Source organism: Hemicordylus capensis, chromosome 5, assembly GCF_027244095.1.
Source record: "Hemicordylus capensis ecotype Gifberg chromosome 5, rHemCap1.1.pri, whole genome shotgun sequence".
In the NCBI taxonomy this organism is placed as follows: domain Eukaryota; kingdom Metazoa; phylum Chordata; class Lepidosauria; order Squamata; family Cordylidae; genus Hemicordylus; species Hemicordylus capensis.
Window position 1 is genome coordinate 5163335 of NC_069661.1, and position 15415 is coordinate 5178749.

The 15415-nt window shown below is 48.2% G+C and overlaps 1 long non-coding RNA gene across 1 annotated transcript in view; it reads left to right on the top strand.

The window, feature by feature from the left end:
• The first annotated feature begins 1132 nt into the window (after positions 1–1132).
• Positions 1133–15415, top strand: part of LOC128328510 (uncharacterized) — a 47024-nt gene continuing 32741 nt past the window's right edge. The window contains exon 1 of the long non-coding RNA XR_008309263.1: positions 1133–1272. This is a non-coding gene — a long non-coding RNA (uncharacterized LOC128328510). The remainder of the gene's footprint in view (positions 1273–15415) is intronic.

Here is a 15415-nt window from a genome sequence, read left to right on the forward strand (position 1 = left end):
GTGAGAGACGCTAGCAAGCCATTAGCAAGATGAGACTAGATGGACCCCTGGTCTAACTCGGTACAAGACAGCTCCTTATCTTCAAGGCTGCCTTCAAGGGCAGGGGTTCTCAACCTTGGGACCAGTGTTCCCTCTAATAGGGATTCCCATATGTTGTGAACTACAACTCCCAGAATCCCCATCTGCAATGGCTTTTGCTTGGGGATTCTGGGCATTGTAGTCAACAACATCTGGCAATCCCTGTTAGAGGGAAGACTGATTGGGACCCCAGATGTTGGACTACAACTCCCACCACCCCCAATCTTTGGCCACTGTGGCTCAGGATAATGGGAGCAGTAGTCCAACAACATATGGGGACTCCAAGTGGATAACCCCTGCTATAGATAATCAACCAAGGTCCTCCTTCTCTGTATACAGTATACCCCAGTGTGGTGCCATAGACAGGATGTTAGAACTGGACCGGGGCGATCTGGGTTTGATTGCCCCTCCAGCCATGAAACTCTCTGCATTATCGTGGGCCAATCACTCTCTCAGCTTAGCCTACCTCACAGAGGATAAAATGGGGATGGAAGCACCAAGCCAGCCTGAGCCCATTGGAGGAAGGGGAAGACAAGCAGGGATGCAAGCAGACAGAAGGTTTGAGGAGCAACTCCTCACTTAATTTTTTTTTGGGGGGGAGAAAGACACTTTTTTGGGGGGGGGGCTATATTTTGGGGCTGTTAAGTAAACAAAGGGCCCCCCTCAAGTGTTTAGAGGAGGATCTGCACCCCTGGAGATAAAAGAGTGATGGAAATGTAATTCTATCCTTAACTCAGATAAGATAATAGAGGGTAGCAGGAGGATGTTTTTGTACACTGGAGGAGCTGAAGAGGGCCCCTGCCTAGATCCTGAACACTCATCTCCCTACCCCCACACCCACCCCGCTGGTTCTTGCTGGTTCCGGCACAGCTTCTATGACTGCATATCATGATTTTTTTTTGTTTTTATGTGGTTTAATCCCCTGCGTACGTTGCTTTGAGTGACACTTTCAGCTGGAATGGTAATGCATACGCTTATAAAATGAATATCTGCATTTGTAAGCATGAGATTTGGTATCTGGAGCAGAAGTTGCCCTCTGAAAAATCTTGGCTTTCTGGTTCTTATTATGGCTGCAGAGATGAGCACGAGAAATATGTGGGCAGCATCCAGGGAAAGAAGAGAATATTAATAGATAGCATATTCAAAGGCTCAAAGGACTCCACGGCCCTCAAGTATCTTGGTAATGCTTACAAGGTAGGTTAATAGTATTTCCTCTGTTTTGCAGGCATGTGTGTTTGTGTGCATGCATGGCATCTTGGATTGCTCAAGCATACGGGCATTCTCATGGCCTTGCTGGGGAGGGCGAGTGGGGAGGCAGGCTCCGACCTGCCTCTCCGCACAGGATCGCCCTTTCCTGTCAGCTCTGCCACTCGCTATGACACATGAGCCATGGAGAGCCACAGAGCCAGAGGTCCTCCAGCATCCCACAATGTACCACGCCAGGAGAGTGGTGCAGTGGGAGAGGGGCTTTTAAATAATGTGATTCTCTTTATTTAGCGGGGGGAGAGCAACTGGCCCTATCCACCCCCAGCACAGCATCCCTCCAGTGGCTGTTGCTGGTATCTGCCTTATTTTTCTTTTTTAGATGGTGAGCTCTTTGGAGACAGGGAGCCATCTGATTTATTTCTTATTTCTCTGTGTAAACTGCTTTGGAAACTTTTGTTGAAAAGAGGTATATAAATATTGGTTGCTGTTGCGATCAGGTTCAGCATCCTGTTTCCCACAGTGCCCCCCAGATGCCTCTGAGAAGCCCAAAGGCAAGCGCGGCAGGTATGCTCTCTTTCCTGCTGATGCTCGCCTGCAACTGGTTTTCAGAGGCATCATGCCTCTGAGGCAGGAGGTGGCCTATAACCACCAGAGGAGTAGCCATTGATAGGCCTGAGCTCCATGAATTTGTTGAAACCCCTTTTAAAGCCACCCAAGCTGGGGGCCATCACCACATCCTGTGGCAGATATTTTCATAGATTTAATGATACTCTGTGTGAGAAAGTATTTCCTTTCACCTAAATTTCCTGACCTTCAGATTCATGGGATGGCCCCTGGTTCTAGTGTTGTGAGAAGGGGAGAGAAATTTCTATCTGTCCCCTTTCTCTGCTCCATGCATAATTCGGCTCACAATCTAAAGAGAAACAGAAGAGACATCAGAGGCAACAGCTAGTGGAATGGATGCTGTGCTGTGCTGAATAGGGACAGTTGCTCTCCCCCTGCTAAATATTAGAAACCCACCACTTTAAAAAGTGCCTCTTGTCCCATTTAGCAGAGGTAATTGATTCCCTGTCCTGGGACTCACAATCTAAAAAGAAACACAAGGGAGACAGCAGCAAAAGCCACAGGGAGAGATGCTATCATGGATGAACAGGGACAGTTGCTCTCCCCCTGTGGAATATGAGATCGCCACCTCTTTCAAAGGTGCCTCTTGGCCCCATTAGCAGGGATGATTCCCAAACTGTGGGCCACAAGAGGGCCTGAAGAGGTTCCAAAGAGACTCACCATCTGAAAAGGGACAGAAATAAGACACCAGCAGTAGCTACTGGAGGGATGCTGTGGGGGGCTGAATAGGGACAAGTGTCATCCCCTGCTAATTAAGACCATCAGGGGAGAGCCAGTTGCGGCTGCCACCATCTCGATTGGTGGCGACTCAAAACCGGGCCTTTTCTAGGGTTGCCCCAGGACTTTGGAACACACTTCCTAACAAAATTAGAGCCTCCCCTTCTCTGGACACCTGTTTAATCAGGCTTTTAATCTGATTTTTAAAGTTTGAAGTTTTAGAGTTTTTATCTATATTTTAAATTGGTTTCATTAAGTTAATGATTTTATGATTGTTGTGTTTTAAATTGTAAACCGTCCGGAGGTTTAACTTTGGTGCTTGAGAAGACTTTTAAGGAAAACAAACCAATGGGTCATAGAACTAATCAATCTAGAATTTTCACTCGAGGCACAAATGACCAGGTTCAAACTATCATACTTCGGACACATTATGTGAAGATCCAGTTCCCTTGAGAAGTCCATAATGTTGGGAAGAGTGGAAGGAAAGAGAAGAAGAGGACGACCAGCAACAAGGTGGATGGACTCGATCACGACAGCAATGAATGCACCACTGAGAGACCTTAAAGGCCAAGTGGAAGACAGATCATCCTGGAGATAATCTATCTATGTGGTCACTAAGAGTCAACACTGACTTGACGGCACTTATCAATCAATCAATCAATCAATCAATAGAAATGTGCTAAATAAACAAACAAATGCTTGTAAGAGAGCCACCACTTTCAAAGGTACCTTTTACCCAGTTAGCAGAGGAATATTATGGACTGTATGAAGGGGAACTCCCTTTTGTCTGCCCTGAATCTCTTGCCAATCTATTTCACTGGATTATTCCCAGGCTCTAGCATTATGGGAGAACACGATCTCTCTCCCCACTTCCTTCTCTCCCAAGCCTTGGCCCTAAACATCTGTTCCAAAAGGCCCACCAGAGCTGCAAAATGTTGCATCTGACTGGCTCTTCCAGGAACCAGCAGAGAAGGGAGGGGAGCTGGTGTGGGGAAAATCAGGAACTGGGCACAATAAAGCCAAGTGGGCTTCTCTGGCTGCGAGGGGCCATAGAGCAGCGTGCTTTAAGCTCTTAATTGGGGCTCACAAAATCCAGCAAGACCCTTTTGTGCAATGGGTCTTTTCAAGCAGCATGCAGGCAGCTGCCAGCACTTTTGATAATAGCCCCACTTCCTCCACTCCTGACCTCCCTTTGGCCAAAATACTCCTAAAGGGCCAATTGCCATTTTGTCAGATCACACCTTAGAGGAACAGAACCATTTTGCAAGGCATCCACAAAGGCAGAAAATACTGGAGTCTAAATGTCAAGCAGTCTGAACGTCTAGTCCAAATGGGAACCTGCCATTGGCCTCAGTAAAGTGCTACTTTGTCCCTTGGCATCTTTGTGGTGAGCATCAACTAGGTAGGCAGGCAGGTAGACAGGTAGGTAGATGAAACCATTTTAGAGTTTCAGAGTTTTCCGTTTTAGAGCAGAAACCGCTGATAGGAACCGTGACAGTGAGAACTGTGACAATATGTGATTCCAGGTTTTTTTCTGCCTCTAGATTAGATGTGGTCTCTCACCCCAGCCTGTCACTATCAGAGCACAATAACATCCTGTGGCTAAGAGTTCCATAGATTAATTGTGTGCTGTGTGGGGAAAGTACTTCTTTTTGTCAGTACTAAATTTCGTGGCAGTCAGTTTCATGGGATGATCCCTGATTCTAGTGTTATGAGAAAGGGGGGGGGGATTTCTCCTTGTCCACTCTCTCCACACCATGCATCATTTTATAAACCTGCCATGTGTCTCCCCTTAGTCACCTTTTTGCTAGTAAAAAGCCCCAAAAGTTGTAGTCTTTCTGTGGAAGTTGTTGGGGGTTGTAATTTTTACCCCCAGTTAATTAGCAGAGCATAGAAGAAGCTACCCACTCCAGTTACAGAGTAGAATGCAGAGTTTAGTTGTTGCAGCTATTTAGAGAAGACACATGGAGATTCTTGTAGGATCAAAATGCTAAGTAGCTTTATTGGTGAAGTACACTTTGGATAGGAAAGACCTAATCCTAATCTATTGGCTATATAATGAATAGGTACAGGGGGAGAGAAATGTTTCCATCTGCTCTCTAAAAGGAAAGGAGGGGATTCTGACTCTCACTGGAAATACCTGAATCAGGAGCCATAGAGTAGAGACAGGTAGAACAGCTAGGGAGACCTTTACTCACTATCTCTGCTCCCAATGCCCCTAGTGGTCATTAGGATGGTTGGTGCTAGGGATGTGCACGGAACCACAGAAGCGTGGTCCGGCACTGAGGGGACTGTCACTTTAAGCGGGGGTGGTGGTGGTAGTACTTCCCCCCCCACACCGCTCTTCCCCCTCCGGCGCTGGTGCTTTTAAAAATCTTCTTGGGGCGGCAGAGTTCCTCCCTGCCGCCCCTGCCCCTGTCGTCGTCATTCTAAGCTTGAAATGATGAAGGGCTAGCGGCGCGCATGTGCCCTTCGCAGTGTGCGCGCTCGTTTCCGCTGTGCCTCATAACATATGCAGTGCGCGTGCCAGCAGCATAGACGAGTGCGCGCCGCGAAGGGCGCATGCGCGCCGCTAGCTCTTCATCGTTTCAAGCTTAGAAGGACAACGATGGGGGCAGGGGCTGCAGGGAGGAACTCTGCCGCCCCAAGGAGATTTTTAAAAGCACCAGCGCCGGAGGGGGAAGAGCAGGGGGGGAAGTACTACCACCCCCCCGCTTAAAGTGACAGTCCCCTGCCCTTCCGAACCTCCGGACTGCCGGAATTCCGGACTGGTCCGGAGGGCTTTTCCATTGCGCCAAACCGAACCTTGCACACTACTAGTTGCTACAAAAGGTCAATGCACTGGAACTCCATCTCCAACAGAAGTGAGGTGCTCTAGATCTCTAATCATTTTGTTTGCCCTTTTCTGAACCTTTCCCAGTTCTTTAATACCCTTTTGGAGATGTGGCGACCAGAACGATATGGTTATCAAATCACAACAGAGCTAAGAAAAGGCTAAAGTACATGCAGTCCTGAACCTACCTGAAAACATCTGTTTGTTTTGTAGCAGGACCATGATGCAGACGTCCAACAGAAAAAAGAGCAGAGTTGTACACAGCTTAAACATCTGGTAAAAAACAGAATGCTATCACTGGGCATCCTCTCCTCTAAGAGAAGTTCAAAGCTGATGTGGCTAAGGGGACCCCTTCACCCCCAAGATCTCAGAACTTGAAAAGTTGTGCCATGGGGCAAGAGACTTGAATGGCAGCACAGCTGAGCATCAGAAAGTGAGTGGCAGGAGGAGAAATATGGAGATTCTGTGCACACTTGTTCAGATAAGGCCTACTGAATTGGCTGCAATCCTGCACACTTACTTGGGAATAAGTTCCATTGAACTCAGAAGGCCTGACTTCTAAATAGACATGCATAGGACTGTGGTAGAGAAGCCATGTGCACAATGGGAGATAGCCTCCATCATACTTAAGTTAAAGTGATTTAATGTCTTATGGGGCAATAATGAAATTAAACGTTTGATACATTGAAGACAGGGATGCCTAGCCTTGTCCCTAGCAGGGCTGTGCATATATCTGGATTTGGTGATATTTGATCTGAATAGCCCTGAATACAGAATCAAATACTGAATACAGAATCAAATAGTTAGGGCTCTGAATATCTCCAAATAGTATTTCTAGAGTTGAATGTATTCAGCGATCATTGGTGCCTATTCAGATATTTGGATGCTTTTTTAGTCCGTCTCCCTACTGGCAAACAATGTGGCTGCATTCACATGTAACATGAAATTGGAGGTTGCCGAACCTGCATTTCATTTTTATAATTGTGAATTGCATCACAGACATTCGTCCAACTGCAGCCTGGCAACCTCCATTTTCAGGGCAGGGGAGCCCCTCCCACTTCCTGATCTGCCGAGGCCACATCTGTCGTGGGCATGCTATTGGACTCTGAGGATGAGGAGACAGGCAGTGTGACAGTGGAGGAGGGAGTGCAGCAATCTCAAAGGCAAGAAGTTGCAGAGGCAAGCTGTTGAACAAGAAACAGAGCCTAGTAAGACAGGTCCTGTGGGGGAGGTGCAGCGAGAGGCGTCAGTCGAAGAGACAGGAGGAGATAAGGAGATGCATGCGCAGAACGGCTCAACTAACAAGAAGAGCTGCTGAGTCAGGGACCTATGATTGAAAGCACATGCCTTCAGCCTATTTAAGATGGCTTCGCCTCAGCCGCATTGCTGGTAGCAACGTCATGCTTTGGTGAGCTACCCAGCTGTGTTCCTGCTTGTTTTGACTGTGCTTTGAGTCCGGACTGTTTAGACTCTGTTTGTGGAATTCGACTTGGACGTGGTTTGACTGACTGGATATTGTAATGACTCAGACTGGCTTTGGTTTGGAAATTGCTTATTGCTGGGCTCTGACATTCTCCTTTTGACCCTTTGCCTGCTTCACACTCCGTCTGCTGATATATAGCTGTAGATTAGCCTGACAGGTTTACGACAATATCCCAACGAGTTCCATAGCACTTGCATCGCCAGACTGTGGGCAAGGCACCAAAACTTCTCCAGGGCAGCAGCTATTGGCCACAATCTTCAAGGGGACATGCTTAGCGCGATCATGCCTTTTCAGAATGGCTCGCCCGCCCTCAGTAGGGAAAGGGCATTTAAATCTCTTTAATTAATTTTTAAAAAACATTTTATATCCTGCTCTTCCTCCAAGGAGCCTAGAGCAGTGTACTAAATACTTAGGTTTCTCCTTACAACAATCCTGTGAAGTAGGCTAGGCTGAGAGAGAAGTGACTGGCCCAGAGTCACCCAGCAAGTCTCATTGCCATGAAAGCCCTTCATCTGACAGTGACTGCACTGCCACCCTCATAAGAGCCCCACAACAAAACTAGAACAAGCACAATTTCTGGTGAGGGGTGAATTTGGGGGTACTATTTTTCTGTTGGCTATTAGTCATGATTGCTATGTGGAACCTCCATGTTCAGAGGCAGTATTCTTTTGAATACAGTTGCTGGGGAAGGGAACCATGGTAGGGAAGGGCTGTTACCTTCATGCTTTGCTTGTGAGCATCCCAGTGTGGTAATGGGTAGGGAGGACTAGGCCTCACTTAGAGCAGCTGCTGGGAGAGGGGGCCTTTCATAATAAGGCAGAAAGCCTGGGAAAATCAAAACAGAAGGACCAATCCAGAGCACTGGACAGGGTCTACCAGCAGCAGAAGAGAAAGCTTTTTCTGTCCCAAGAGTGCCCTGAGGAAGCAGCTGGCTGAGAAGCTGCTGGAGAAATGGGAAGGCCACAACCTGGAGGCTGGAGACAGCAGGGAGGCCCCTGCCTGTGAGTAATAAGATAGGGACCAGTTGAGTTAGAGGTGTGAGGGAAGTTATTTTCCTTATTGTATTGCTTGAATCTGAGTTGCCTGGTTAATGAGAAATTTCTCTCTCTCTTACAATCTGCTCTGTGAAAAGGCAATTGTTCTTACTGCATACTCTTTTCTTTTAATGCGAGAATGAAGCCTTCTTGGTGAAGTGTGCTGCTCTTCATTTTGAGTCTGCCTTAGTCACATGCCTTTGGAAGCCTAGGGCTACTCACCTCTTTTAGGGAGGGTTTTGCCCCTTGACACCCCCCCCCCCAATCTTATATGGAGAGTGGGTTTCCCCACATTGAAATAAAGTGGATGGTGGCAGCCCTTACAGCCAAGGATTCACCCCGGGGAAATCCCGCCCCCCCCCCGGCTCCGGGAGGAGCTTTGACACCCAGAAGCATCGGCTTGGCCATATGGGAACCAGGACTGTCCTAGGTGAGCCTTTGAGTGCTTGCGTCCTCCTCTCTCCCCGGCGTCTCCTCAGAGTCAGGGAGATAATGAAGAAAATAGGGAGGGCTGGAGCTGGGGGCCCCTCAGAAGCTAGAGGGCCTGGGTTCTTTGAACTTATCCACTCACTTATGTCTGCACCTCTGGGTTGGATCCAGAGGGGCTCTTCCTATGTTGTTAAAACACAGATCTGAATCCCTCCATCCTTGATAGTGGGTCTAAAAGCAGCTTAGGGAGGTCAATAGCAGTGGCAAAGTGGTAGATGAGGGAAGGGTTACATGCACACACCGGTTCTCTGCACCAAGATGTCCCTCAGAGCCTTCTTACACTGGTTTGCACATAATGTGTAGCTGTGCTCTGAGCAATTGAGTAGAACAGCGCTTGCAGATTTCGCTGTGCATCTCACAGGGGGTTGGCAGGGATATTCAAACAGGAGAAAGTTGAAAATTCAGCAGAAAGAGTTAGAACATGCTTAGAGAGCCCAGGCCCTATGGCACCCTCCCCACTCTGTGGCAGACTATGGCCCTCCATCCAGCTCATCACAAGTCTGGCCTCCACTTGCAGCAGCAGGAGGTGGTAGAATGGACTATACCATTTCAGTCTGTGCCAGTTTTCAGTGCTAAACTTTTACCAATTTTCAATGCTTGCAAATTAAAAACTAACACGTTCATGGATAATGGTTCTGGTTCTCCTGTTATGTTAGTTTTCTGCTTCTCATTCTAGGTGTGTGCAGATGATCTCTCTCTCTCTCTCTCTCTCTCTCTCTCTCTCTCTCTCTCTCTCTCTCTCTCTCTCTCTCTCTCACACACACACACACACACACACACACACACACACACACACACACACACACACACTTACTTTATGCAGGAGGGGGAAGAGAAATGCTGAGGCTGTTCACACAACCAAAAACTAGGTAGAATAAAGATAAATATCCCACTCAGGTTTGGGAGCTGTGTGTGCTCCCATTTTGGTTGTGTGGGAGAAAACAATGGTAGGAGGAGAGGGGAGTGACTGGGAGGCAGAAGCTGGTAGGACACCACCATCCTACCCAGCTTTCATACCAAGCATTTGACCAAGGTAGGAGGAAAAACTGTCCCCCCCAGCTCCTCTCCCCCACACAATCACTTCTCCCTCCTCCTACCTAGTTGTTTGCTCCCACACAACCAAAAATTGGAAGTCTGCACAGTTCCCAAACCTGGGCAGGGCATGTACCCTACCCAGTTTTCGGTTGCATGAACCACCTCATGATCTGTCCACCCTGCCCCTGACACTGGTGTGACATTAGTTCAGTAGAGTGCTGGTAGTGGGGAGTCTATGAGCTTATAGTCAGGGGCAGCCAAAGGTGTTGTGGAACCTGAAGCAAGGCACAAATGCTGCCTTGCTCCACGCCCCTGCTGGGGGACAGCCCGCCTTCAAAGTGGACCCTTGCAAGCACTGGAACCAGTGTGGGGAGGCGAGAAGGTGGCCACCAGCTTCCTCTTCTCTCCTTGTGCCTCTTGCAAGACATGCCTGGAGTGTGAGGAGAGGAGGAGGGCAGCCTTCTCTTTCTCGCCACTCTGATTGCGAAGCTTGCAAGGGTCCAAAGAAGCAGCAGAGGTGAGCATCTGGCCACCCTCTCCACATCCCAACAATCTGCTGCCTGAGGCAAGCCCCTCACCTTGCCTCATGAAAGGACCACCCCAGCTTGAAGTTCCACACACAGACGGCCCCTTGCTAATTTGAAGGCATGTGACATTAGGGGTAGAATTGGGGGGCACAGCTCTGCTCCCCCTTCTTGCATTCATGCATGTGAAGGAGTCATTGAGCCAGTTCAGATGATATGTTTTAAATACATGATTAGTATATTGGCTGTTTTTTATACCCACTTGGAAAACAAATTCAGACAAACAGACCAATGTGGGTAGATTAATGGTCCTATCCTGGGCTCTGTTGTGTTTACAATTTGAACTCAATGGCTAGCGGGAGAAACCACCACTCAGCAATTTGGATGATCAGCTAATCACATGATAGTGACTAAAACACGTTTTAAATCCTACATTATATCTAATATTTAAATCCTGGGTACAGAATGTATGTTTTTCAATTTGGATGATTATTTGTACACGTGTAGAGGAATCTAATCACACACTGAATGTATCATCTGAACTGAATATCCCACCAGCTGCGAGGGTAGACCGTGGCACACCCCCCGATACCAGGGAGGCTTATTTAAGGCCAAATTGCAAGGCCTTGCCTGAGAACCTCTTCCTCCTCCTTTGCTGGAGACATTTTCCATTTTGCAACAGCCTATGCAACAGTGACGTTCTCCCCCACCTCTGATCCCCAGTGTAAGTCAGGCACCATGTGCCAGCTCTGATTAAATTAGAAGTCTTCCGTCTCTCAGCGGGGAGCATTCTGGCCCGTCACGTCCAGAGACACGCAGGCCTTGACAAGATCCGAGTCACTAGCGATGTAATCTCTTCAGTTCTGTTTGGAAAAGCAAGGAGACGGGTCGCCTGGCACAGTAATCTAGCGGCGAAACATTGATTTAAAAGGGGCAAAATTGACAGTAACTCCAGCTGAAGACTGGGACTGATTGCTTGGGCTGTTGTTGTCTTGATTTGGTACCTTCCAAGCAGCCACGGGGAAAATAGCAGAGAAGAGTTATACACAGGAAGAGAAAATGTTTTTGAGAATTGTGGTGCCGAATCATCAAATCACGATGGAGCTGCAGCTACGGCTTTGTCTGATCACTTACTCTACACATGAAATCAGCCTCCACTCCCCAACAGTCAGCTTGTGCTCCCCTGCTCTTCAGGGAAATGGCTTGACTAGCAAGCCAGAGGTTGCCGGTTCGAATCCCCGCTGGTATGTTTCCCAGACTATGGGAAACACCTATATAAGGCAGCCGTGATAGAGGAAGATGCTGAAAGGCACCATCTCATGCTGTGTGAGAGGAGGCAGTTGGAAAGCACTCCTGTTTACAAAGACAACCACAGGGCTCTGTGGTCGCAACAGCACACTTTACCTTTATCTTTACTCTTCTCCTGCCAACGGCTCACAGGCATTATTTATTTATTTATTTAGAAACATTTAATATACCGCCCACTCCAAAGACTCCGGGTGGTGTACAATGACATGTACATGAGGTGACATTAAAAATTACAATATAAAAAATTCATTAAAAATTGCAAACTAAAATAGACAATGGAAAGGAAATAAAGTAAACTACAGGGCAAATGCCTGGCGGAAAAGAAAGGTCTTCAGTAAGGATTTAAAGACCGATAAAGAGGGGCCCTGTTGTTGTTAGGCCCTGAAGCTCTTCTCACGGTCAGTTAACGATCTTCTGGTGGGTCTGCGGGGAGAGAGGGCATAGCCTGCTCTCTCCGCAGAGGAGAAGCCTTCAAGCCCTGACTGCCGGCTCCGTCTCGGAGCTGGTGGAGGTGGTGGGGATCAGGGGCCCCACGTGAGTGTGTGGGGCATTCTGGAGAGACCCCCGAGGCCGGGAGGTTGGCTACAGCCTCCTGGTCAGGGGTCTACTCATGTGTCACTGCGCACCATGGCGGCACATGAGCAAAGAAATGAGGTTAGCGGAGTGCTCACTCCTCATTTAAAGGTAGGGGGAATTAGGCGGGTAAGCCGCCTTGGACCAACGGGCTTGCCTGCATGCCTGGTGGTTCCAATGATCAGTAGAAAGCAGGCTAGGTTCCCTTCGCCCGCTTTCTACTGATCATGGGAATAGCTTCCCTGTGTGAGATGCTCACCAACTTTCCTTTCTGCCTGCTGACCCTTCTCAGCTCCCATCCCTGCCTCCAGTTTTCCCCATCCTGCTCTCTGTTCCCCACTTCTCAGCCTTCTGTCTTTGGGGCTATTCTCATGATCGGGGAAAATCGGGCTAGGCCTCTCCAGTTGTGGAAACCACCGGGCTCGGTTGTGAGCCCGGTGGTTCCTAGGCAGGTAATCCGCCTAAGTGCCCCTGCCCTTAGCCCAGGTTTGCAGAGCGAGCGCTCTGCAAAACCGGGCTCCCTGATCATGAGTAGCCCCTTGGGGCTGTGTGGAGCCTCAGGGGTCTAACTGACTTCAAAGGCTGCTAAAGCGAAGTGGGCTCCAAGCAAAGCAAATCCATTTGCCCCTCAAAACATCACTTTGGCCTTTCCTTCACCTCCACCCCATAAACTACTTATAGCAATAGCAATAGCACTTACATTTATATACCGCTTTATAGCCGGAGCTCTCTAAGCAGTTTACAATGATTTAGCATATTGCCCCCAACATTCTGGGTACTCATTTTACCGACCTCGGAAGGATGGAAGGCTGAGTCAACCTTGAGCCCCTGGTCAGGATCGAACTTGTAACCTTCTGGTTACAGGGCGGCAGTTTTACCACTGCGCCACCAGGGGCTCTTTTCAAGACTAGCAGGGAATAAAAGGTGGTGGTGGGGGGGGGAGAGAAATGATGTAGCGCCTAGAAACCATTGGAACAAAGTGGGGAGTGAATCAGAGTCAATAATATCTTTCTCTGAGGATTATACAATTGTGCCAGTATAGTTAAGTTGGCAAGAGTTTTGTTTTCAATGTCCCACCATTATAAGCCCTGAACTGAACACAATCTTGCAAGAGACATCTCCCCTGCAAATCTGGTGAAGATCCATTAGAAAATGGCTTAGATAGAGCATTTAAATTTTTTAAATCTTTTGAACAGGGGGTTAAAGGCTTAGTGACAGTTTTTCGGACTCAGGAAGTGGTATTTAAGTGTCTTTGTAGACCATTTGCATAGTTTCAGCCTTTTGACCGCATGCCAGAAAAATGCCTTTTCTATATCCTCCTGGGGCCCAATTGATTGTTATTTTACAATTGATCCTCAAAGTTGGTTTAAGAGGCAGAAAAATTCATTTTTAGTGCTTACAGCCTGTGCAACAGCAAGTATGAGGTTAGAGTGCCCACAGCGCTGCTCATAATCAACATAGCGGCTGACTCACGGGTCTGCCCCTCCAGCTCCCCACTGCCGCCACTCCCGCCTGCCCCTCCCGCCTGGCGCTCTGTTCTGGCACACACCCCTCACCCATTTCAGCATGCACCCCAGCCCAGCCCCCGGCCCTGACAGGCCAGTGTGCCCTGCTGGCTGCCACGGCCTCCGCCACCAGGGACCAATGGCCTCTGCGCATATGTGGAGTCCACACATACATGGCGGCCATTGGCGTCCTGGGGGCAGGGCAACCAGCAGGGAGCACCATCTTGCCAGGTCCAGGATGAGGACCAGGCCAGAACGGGTGTCTGTCTGTGTGCCTGTATGTGCGTGCCTGTGTGTATGCCTGTGTGAGCTGCTGTGCCCGTGCTGGTGTGTGCCTGTGTCTGAGTGAGTGACTGGCTACGTCACTTGTGTACAACCTCTACACGATTTTGCTGATAAAACCATCCTGAAGGAAATTGAACCAAGCAGGAGAACTGTGAGATTTATTAGAAATCTCTGGGAAGATAACCTGTAGTTTGGGAAATGGTTGTTAAAGCATTTGTTATTTTTAGTGTTCATTGTTTGGGGGTTTGTTGTTGTTTTTTTAAAGAAAATGGAAAAAATGAAGTACCGTTTTAAAGTGAATGCAAATTGCCTGCTTCTTGTGCCCTTATTCACTGCTGAATAATCATGAGGTGAGATCACACTGTCACTCTTACTGAATCCACTAATTTCATTTACTTGTGTTTTTTCAGGCGAGGTGGCAGGGGAGAGTGACTTTATCTTAGCTGAAGGCTTTACAAAGTTCAACATCAGGAAGTTTTACCTTGTGGTTTGGATAAGCTCTTCCCCATAGTGTCTAATCAGATTTCCCTTTTTAAAAGGATCATCTCGGAGAGACCATATTACTCCTGTATTGAAGGAGCTTCACTGGCTGCTGATATGTTTCCGGGCAAAATACAAGGAGGCTATTCTCACGGTCTGCCAAAATTGGGCTAAGGGAGCCTAGCTCGATTTTGGCAGACCGTGAGAACCACCGGGCTCGCAGCCGAGCCCGGTCTCACGGAAGCAGATCACCCGCTTAACTACCCCTCCCCGAAGCCCAGGTTAGTGGAGCAAGCACTCCGCTAACCTGGGCTTTCTGATCGTGAGTTGCTGCGGCGCGGCTGCACGCCACGGCAACTCATGGGTAGACCCCCGACCAGGAGGCTAAAAAGCAGCCTCCTGGCTCGGGGGTCTCTCCAGCATGCCCTGCGTGCTTGTGCAGGGCATGCTGGAGCTTCTGGGGGCCTCATGCCCCCCGAACTCTCCAGCCCCCGCCGGCTCTGTAACGAAGCCAGCAGTCGTGTGGGCAGCCAGTTTGGCTGCCTGCAGTTGAATGACGGGTCGTCTGTGGGGAGAGCGGGATAAGCCCGCTCTCCTTGCTAACCCCATTTCGGCATTTCCCACTGATCATGGGAACTGCCTCAAGGTGTTGGTTATAACGTCTTCTTGGTTATGAACCCCGCCACCCACTGAGATCATCTGGAGAGGTCCATCTGCAGCTGCCACCGGCTCGTCTGGTGGCCACTCAGGGACGGGCCTTCTCCGCTGCTGCCCCGAGGCTTTGGAATGCGCTCCCTAGTGAAATCAGAGCCTCCCCATCTCTGACAGCTTTTAAAAAGTCTTTAAAGGCACATCTGTTCACCCAGGCTTTTAATTAATATTGTTTTAATGGTTTTAATGCTGTTTTAAAATATTGTTTTAAAAATTTTAAATGGTTGCAATGTTGTAAACTTTTTGTTTTAACTAATATTTTATTTTCTATTTTTATTTTGTTGTAAACTGCCCAGAGACATACGTTTTGGGCAGTATAAAAATATGTTTAAACAAACAAACAAATACATAATCTGGAAATTCAGTAACCCCAAAACCTTTGGTTTAAGATGAGAGTTAAGCTGCTTTATATTTTCACTCATGCTCTAAAAAGAATGGAAATTGCAAGTTAAGGTGCCCACCATATATGGTGCAGAAGTTAAGACTTTGTGCAGTCTGGTATACAATGATCGCTTTAGAAATGAGGCTCC